General features: G+C 38.2%; 1 protein-coding gene across 2 annotated transcripts in view; it reads right to left on the bottom strand.

Moving 5' to 3' along the window:
• Positions 1-6502: 6502 nt before the first annotated feature.
• Positions 6503-8262, bottom strand: part of LOC133630095 (nuclear receptor-binding protein 2-like) — a 39705-nt gene continuing 37945 nt past the window's right edge. For both annotated transcript variants that reach the window (XM_062021384.1, XM_062021385.1), the window contains exon 18: positions 6503-8262. This exon is cut by the window's right edge and continues 282 nt beyond it. The gene's annotated coding sequence lies outside the window, so the exon portion shown is untranslated.

Below are 8262 nucleotides of genomic sequence, written 5' to 3'. Positions count from 1 at the left end.
ACTATCGACGTTTGTGTGTTACAACTTCCTTTTATTGTACGAAATACCTGATTATGTTTATTTTAGATGTTAAATGTCTGTATGATACTGTTATTAAGATAACGTTTTGAAAAAAATAGGCAATTTTCGAAATAGGTTGTTATCAGTCACGTGACTTTTGAACGGCGGTGAGCCAGCAAACCAATATAGCTACTGTGCAGCAAACATAGTGCGAACTAGGGCTGTGAATCTTTGGGTGTCCCACGATTCGATTCAATATCGACTCTTGGGGTCACGATTCGATTCAAAATAAATTTTTTTTCAATTCAACACGATTCTTGATTCAAAAACGATTTTTTTCCCCCGATTCAAAAGGATTGATTGATTGATTGATTGATTGATTGATTGATTGATTGATTGAGACTTTTATTAGTAGGTTGCACAGTGAAGTACATATTCCGTACAATTGACCACTAAATGGTAACACCCGAATAAGTTTTTCAACTTGTTTAAGTCGGGGTCCACTTAAATTGATTCATGATACAGATATATACTATCATATATACTATCATCATAATACAGTCATCACACAGGATAATCACATTGAATTATTTACATTATTTACAATCAGGGGTGTGGAGGGGGCGGGGAGGTAGGATATGGACAGCAAGTAGTGGACATAGAGAGAGAGAGAGAGAGAGAGAGAGAGAGAGAGAGAGAGAGAGAGAGAGAGAGAGAGAGAGAGAGAGAGAGAGAGAGAGAGAGAGAGAGAGAGAGAGAGATCAGAAGGCATAGGAAAAAGTAACTGCATTTGATTGTTTAAATTTGATTATTAGCATTTGATTATTAGCAATCCGGTTATTAGCAATCCGGGGAGGGTGTTAGTTAAGGGTTGTAGCTGCCTGGAGGTGAACTTTTATTGCGGTTTTGAAGGAGGATAGAGATGCCCTTTCTTTTATACCTGTTGGGAGCGCATTCCACATTGATGTGGCATAGAAAGAGAATGAGTTAAGACCTTTGTTAGTTCGGAATCTGGGTTTAACGTGGTTAGTGGAGCTCCCCCTGGTGTTGTGGTTATGGCGGTCATTTACGTTAAGGAAGTATAGTGTAAGTGTCCCCCCCCACAGAATCCATCCTGTTTGGGTCCCACATCAAACTTAAGAGAGTCAATCACTTCACCATAAAAGTAGGTGACAGTGTCATCACCAGGAAAGATGAGGTCACCTACCTAGGTTCCATTCTAGAGGCTAACCTTTCCTGTGATAAAATGGCAACCAAGGTAATCAAAAAGGTTAACCAACGAACGAGATTTCTCTACAGAATTTCCTCTCTGGTCAACAAAAGCACCTTGAGGTTTCTGGCGGGAACTCTCGTTCAACCCTTTTTCGATTACGCATGCACCTCCTGGTACCCTAGCACCTACAAAACCCTCAAATCTAAACTCCAAACATCTCAGAACAAGCTAGTCAGGTTACTTCTAGACCTCCACCCCAGATCCCACCTCACTCCTACCCACTTCTCTAAAGTGGGCTGGCTCAAGGTGGAGGACAGAGTTAAACAACTTGCACTGAGCCTAGTCTATAAAATCCGCTACACCTCCCTGATACCGAAGTACATGTCAAACTACTTCCTTAACGTAAATGACCGCCATAACCACAACACCAGGGGGTGCTCCACTAACCACGTTAAACCCAGATTCCGAACTAACAAAGGTCTTAACTCATTCTCTTTCTATGCCACATCAATGTGGAATGCGCTCCCAACAGGTATAAAAGAAAGGGCATCTCTATCCTCCTTCAAAACCGCAATAAAAGTTCACCTCCAGGCAGCTACAACCCTAAACTAACACCCTCCCCGGATTGCTAATATTCAAATGTAAACAATCAAATGCAGATTCTTTTTCTTATGCCTTCTGATCTCTCTCTCTCTCTCTCTCTCTATGTCCACTACTTGATGTCCATACCCCCCCCCCTCCCTCCACACCCCTGATTGTAAATAATGTAAATAATTCAATGTGATTATCTTGTGTGATGACTGTATTATGATGATAGTATATATGATAGTATATATCTGTATCATGAATCAATTTAAGTGGACCCCGACTTAAACAAGTTGAAAAACTTATTCGGGTGTTACCATTTAGTGGTCAATTGTACGGAATATGTACTTCACTGTGCAACCTACTAATAAAAGTCTCAATCAATCAATCAATCAAACACGCAAATGCATGTCAAGTTGATCAACACATTGTATTATTCTCCAGTGCAATAACAGTACTGAAATGAAGGCTAAAAGGGCATTAAATGGGGGCTTAAAAAAATAAAAAAATAAATATAAGTAAATAAATAGTTACTTTTCACAGTAACGCATTACTTTTTGGTTTAAGTAACTGAGTTAGTAACTAAGTTACTTTTGAAATAAAGTAACTAGTAACTGTAGGCTGACCATACGTCCTCTTTTCCCCGGACATGTCCTCTTTTGCGGGGGTGTCCGGGGTGTCCGGGCGGGGTTTCTTAAATGCCTCAAATGTCCGGCATTTTGAGTTAGGGTTGCGTGTATTTTCAATGTACGTCCAGGGTTACGTTAAGAAGGGGTTAAACAAAACAAACTGTGAAGGTGCGCACGCAGAAACATTCGTGAGGGAGGGGCAGAGACACAGGGCGAGAGAGCTAGTGAGGGGAGACAGACATGAAAACAAGAAATGCCGAAAAGTAAATGCAACTTCACGGATGATTTGCGGAAAAAGTATTTGTGTTTTGGTCCTGGCTGTGACACATGGGAAGCAGAATGAACTGTGTGCAAAGCAGGAACGTGTATATCTGTGGCAAATAAAGGGGCCAAAGATCTACAAGCCCATATCGACACTGCAAAGCACAAAACAGCTGTGCAGGGCGAGAGCTCGTCTGCTGTTTTTTTGTTTAAATGTAATTAACTTCTTTTGAGGCATTATTTATGTTTAGATTATATACAAGAGGTTATTTTGAATATTTCTACCTCTGCACTTTTTTTCCAAAACTGTGAATGTTACAGAATATAAGTGTGACTTATTTTGTTATACTGTCAAGCAGTGTTGGCGTTAACACACTTTTTGTGTCTTTTTAATGCATTGAAATCAGAAAGGACGCAATTTATTTAATTTTTTTACCATTTGCGGCCCACAGCTAATGTTTTTAATTTTTTTTAATGTGTAAATGGGACAAAACAAACAACATGTTTACTTGACCCAATTCCTGGGAAACTTATCAAGGAGCTTTTTGTATTATTAGGTCCATCAGTATTAAATATTATAAACTTATCACTTTCCTCTGGCACTGTTCCCCTAGCATTCAAAAAAGCGGTTGCTCATCCTCTACTCAAAAGACCTAACCTCGATCCTGATCTCCTGGTGGACTACCGGCCGGTGTCCCACCTTCCGTTTATCTCGAAAATCCTCGAAAAAATTGTAGCACAGCAGCTAAATGAACACTTAGCGTCTAACAATCTCTGTGAACCTTTTCAATCCGGTTTCAGGGCAAATCACTCTACGGAGACAGCCCTCGCAAAAATGAATAATGATCTATTGCTAACGATGGATTCTGATGCTTCATCTATGTTGCTGCTTCTTGATCTTAGCGCCGCTTTCGATACTGTTGATCATAATATTTTATTAGAGTGTATCAAAACGCGTATTGGGATGACAGACTTAGCCTTGTCTTGGTTTAACTCTTATCTTACTGACAGGATGCAGTGTGTCTCCCATAACAATGTGACCTCGGACTATGTTAAGGTAACGTGCGGAGTTCCCCAGGGTTCGGTTCTTGGCCCTGCACTCTTTAGTATTTACATGCTGCCGCTAGGTGACATCATACGCAAATACGGTGTTAGCTTTCACTGTTATGCGGATGACACCCAACTCTACATGCCCCTAAAGCTGACCAACACGCCGGATTGTAGTCAGCTGGAGGCGTGTCTTAATGAATGAACAATGGATGTCCGCTAACTTTTTGCAACTCAACGCTAAGAAAACGGAAATGCTGATTATCGGTCCTGCTCAGCACCGACATCTATTTAAAAATACCACCTTAACATTTGACAACCAAACAATTAAACAAGGTGACTCGGTAAAGAATCTGGGTATTATCTTCGACCCAACTCTCTCGTTTGAGTCGCACATTAAGAGTGTTACTAAAACGGCCTTCTTTCATCTCCGTAATATCGCTAAAATTCGTCCCATTTTGTCCACAAGCGATGCTGAGATCATTATCCATGCGTTCGTTACATCTCGTCTCGATTACTGTAACGTTTTATTTTCGGGCCTCCCTATGTCTAGCATTAAAAGATTACAGATGGTACAAAATGCGGCTGCTAGACTTTTGACAAAAACAAGAAAGTTTGATCATATTACGCCTATACTGGCTCACTTGCACTGGCTTCCTGTGCACCTAAGATGTGACTTTAAGGTTTTACTACTTACGTATAAAATACTACACGGTCAATCTCCTGCCTATCTTGCCGATTGTATTGTACCATATGTCCCGGCAAGAAATCTGCGTTCAAAGAACTTCGACTTATTAGTGATTCCCAGAGCCCAAAAAAAGTCTGCGGGCTATAGAGCGTCTTCTATTCGGGCTCCAATACTATGGAATGCCCTCCCGGTAAAAGTTAGAGATGCTACCTCAGTAGAAGCATTTAAGTCTCATCTTAAAACTCATTTGTATACTCTAACCTTTAAATAGACTCCCTGTTTAGACCAGTTGATATGCCGTTTCTTTTCTTTTCTTTTCTACTCTGCTCCAAACCCGGGGTGGGCCGCTAGCCTGTTCATCAGATGGGGACATCTCATCGCTGCTGACCCGTCTCCACTCGGGATGGTTCCTGCTGGCCCCACTATGGACTGGACTCTCGCTGATGTGTTGGACTTTCACAATATTATGTCAGACCCACTCGACATCCATTGCTTTCGGTCTCCCCTAGAGGGGGGGGGGGGGGGTTTACCCACATATGCGGTCCTCTCCAAGGTTTCTCATAGTCATTCACATTGACGTCCCACTGGGGTGAGTTTTCCTTGCCCGTATGTGGGCTCTGTACCGAGGATGTCGTTGTGGCTTGTACAGCCCTTTGAGACACTTGTGATTTAGGGCTATATAAATAAACATTGATTGATTGATTTTAAAGGCCCACAGCACATTCTAAAAATACTATTAAAATAAACAAAAACATAACAAAAGTGAAATAAAAAAGCTTACAGGTGAACTGTAATTTAGAAACAGTTGCAATGTTGATTAATAAAACAAAAATGTTTTTTTTTCTTTCAAATTGTCATTGCTCAAAACATAATAATAATAACCAAAATCAATGTTATTATGAATTATTGACCTATCAAAGGTTCCGATTACTTCACATCAAATATTCCACTAAGAAAAATATTTTTGGTGGAAGATTTTGCATATTTTGTGTGTTTGCCATAAAAAACATAGTTTTGTTTGACAAAAAAGGGCGGAAAACAAACAAACAAAAATCACAACATAAAAAAACTAAAACATTTTGAAATGAGGAATAGATCTGAAGTTGATGTAGACTCCAGAGATTTAAGCGTTAAATATATAAAATGTATGTATGCCCTGGCACACCATTATCCTAATTTCATGACCCAAGCAAAACACTTTTTACACTTTTATACTGAAATAAATACACCTACAACTTATTCAATAAAAACATAGAAAAAACTAGCAGCAGTGGTAAAGTTTGGATCTATGAAGGAAAGAAGAAAGTGAAAGAATGTTTATAACTGAATACATTTACATATGTATACACATTTGTTTTCTTTTGTATTATTTTTTTTAATGAATTAAGTAACGTTTATGACAACCTTTTTCCAAAACACAACATAGAATGTGAGATATAACCGGATAATGCATAAATTTGTCATTTATTTTCAAAACGCTTACAAAAAAGTGGTACCCCAAAAATTTACTGTGGCACCCCATTTTTATGACTTGATGGGGTCCCTGGGACCCCATTTTGAAAATTCCTAGCGCCAACACTACTGTCAAAATAGGAGAAAAAATGTTTTATTTAAATGAATATATTACTTATGAAGCAAGTTCGAGTATCATTGGCAAATTTTCACCTAGTCCCGGCCTTGGCGTGCTGCCCGCCTTGGCACGCATATATGTGTCCTCTTTTTGGGGTTTCAGAATATGGTCAGCCTAAGTAACTGTAACTAGTTACTGGTTTTCAGTAACTAACCCAACACTGTTCCCCTAGTGTCCAAAACAGTCTAAATTAAGTCTTTGTTACTTAGAACATGTTCCCCATACTAAAGTGTTACCAAAAAACATAGAACTTTGTCTTGAATTTGAAAAAAAAACAAAACATTTTATTTTTCACTAAAGAAGCGTTCGGTGAATGCACATATGAAACTGGTGGGGTTCGGTACCTCAAACAAGGTTAAGAACCACTGGTCTAACAGTAAAAAACTAGTCTATTCTTCAAAAGGAACATTTTTTCGCAAAAATAATTCCACAAAATGTAGTATATCACATAGTTTATTGTCATTTATTTCATTGCCATTGTTACAATATATACTGGGTATATTTTACAAATGCAGTAGTAGAACACATTCAAAAGCGAGTATCATTCAACAGAATCACAGTTAAAATTCAATTTGCCAATATTAATATTTCTTTTCTACTATGTTTGAAAAATTCAAACGTCAATTTTCTTGATCAGATCCCCTTCTCCAACCAAATTTTTACAAAGGCAAAAATGCTTACATTTTTAAAAGTTTCAGGTTTTTAAGACATGCGTTTAATGAGATCATTAAAGAGCACAAGTGGCACTGTTTCACATTGGAATTGGATCCAAAGTAAACCCCTAAAAGCCACACAAAATATGTACTGCACAGCCTACATACAGTAGAAGGTGAATAGCTGGAAAGCTGTCTAAAGAGATACACTTGCAAGCAAAGTAAAACTTTAAGCAATTACTGTACAGCAGTCTGTTATAAAATTGTGACTTCTTGGAGTAAACAAAGCATTATTGGTAAAACAAAACTTAAAAACTACATAATAGACAATATACAAACATTTAATGTCTAATTTATTTTTGGAAAATGTTGTGCTCTTTGTATCGAGTCTTATAGAAGTGGATGATTACTAGAATTTACCATTATTGATACTCTTATCAGATATTATGGTTGAATTTTTCTACTGTATACAGAAATATAACGTAAGCACAAACTCTGCATAATAGCTGTAGTAACGCTACGTATATTAAAATAATGTTTGTGTACTTAATAACACTTCTAGACGGAGTTAAGACAGAATGTTGGAGGGTTTAACAAGCAGACACAGAAAAATATAAAATAGTAGTAACATTTTTTACAAAATTGTGGGCTCTGTACCGAGGATGTCGTTGTGGCTTGTGCAGCCCTTTGAGACACTTGTGATTTAGGGCTATATAAATAAACATTGATTGATTGATTGATTGAAAATTAATGAAACTGCACACTCCTTTCCATGTATGATTTGTGTCTCAAAATGTTTACCCTATGAACAACGTATAACTGTCTAATAATGGCTGCAGTCAACAATCTACTGATATTTTCAACCTGTGCACAGAATCTGCTTCTGTCAGTGAGTTTGGAGTCAAGTTATGGTTCATTTGCACATTCAGTTACTCATTTGATTTTGCATACTTGCACGTTGGACATCTGTTTTTTAAACGATACATTCCGAATTAGCCACTTAGCTTTTATACCAATGATTTTGAATTAGTTTCTGTCTGCCATACTAGGCACTTTGCAAGTCTTTGGCATTCAGAACACTTTTAAAGAGGAAAACCCCCTTAAGAGCACTACAGGGTAAAGAGGCTAATTGCTCTTGTTTAGCTGCGGGAGAAGTAACTTTTGACCCAAGGAGGAATGCAGTGAGGTATGTTACTTTGCAAGTCATAAATATTATAGCACACATAAATCAAGAAATACGCCTTGTACAATGCTTCACAGTACAATACAAATAAATAAGCGCATGGAATAACTGTAAGATGGATGGGGTATCAAAAACTGTAATTAAGTGCAGAATGTAAAGTAAAAATTGGGCTGTCATGGGTGCAATTGATGCGTACTAAAACATTCCTTTGCAAAGACGGCTGCTGCATTTGTAAGTAAAATAAATGACATTGGAAACAGAGGCATTAGGGAAAAGTTGCCAACATAAGTTAAGGCAGATGAGCCCTTTTAAGGAAACGGCTTTGTCAATCATTCACTGTTGTGTTGACGCATCTGGTCCTCCGGACAAGTTT

The sequence above is a fragment of the Entelurus aequoreus genome, linkage group LG15, assembly GCF_033978785.1.
Source record: "Entelurus aequoreus isolate RoL-2023_Sb linkage group LG15, RoL_Eaeq_v1.1, whole genome shotgun sequence".
Taxonomy (NCBI): domain Eukaryota; kingdom Metazoa; phylum Chordata; class Actinopteri; order Syngnathiformes; family Syngnathidae; genus Entelurus; species Entelurus aequoreus.
Note: the sequence above shows the minus strand (reverse complement) of the source record. Positions and strands in the feature narration are given on the sequence as shown.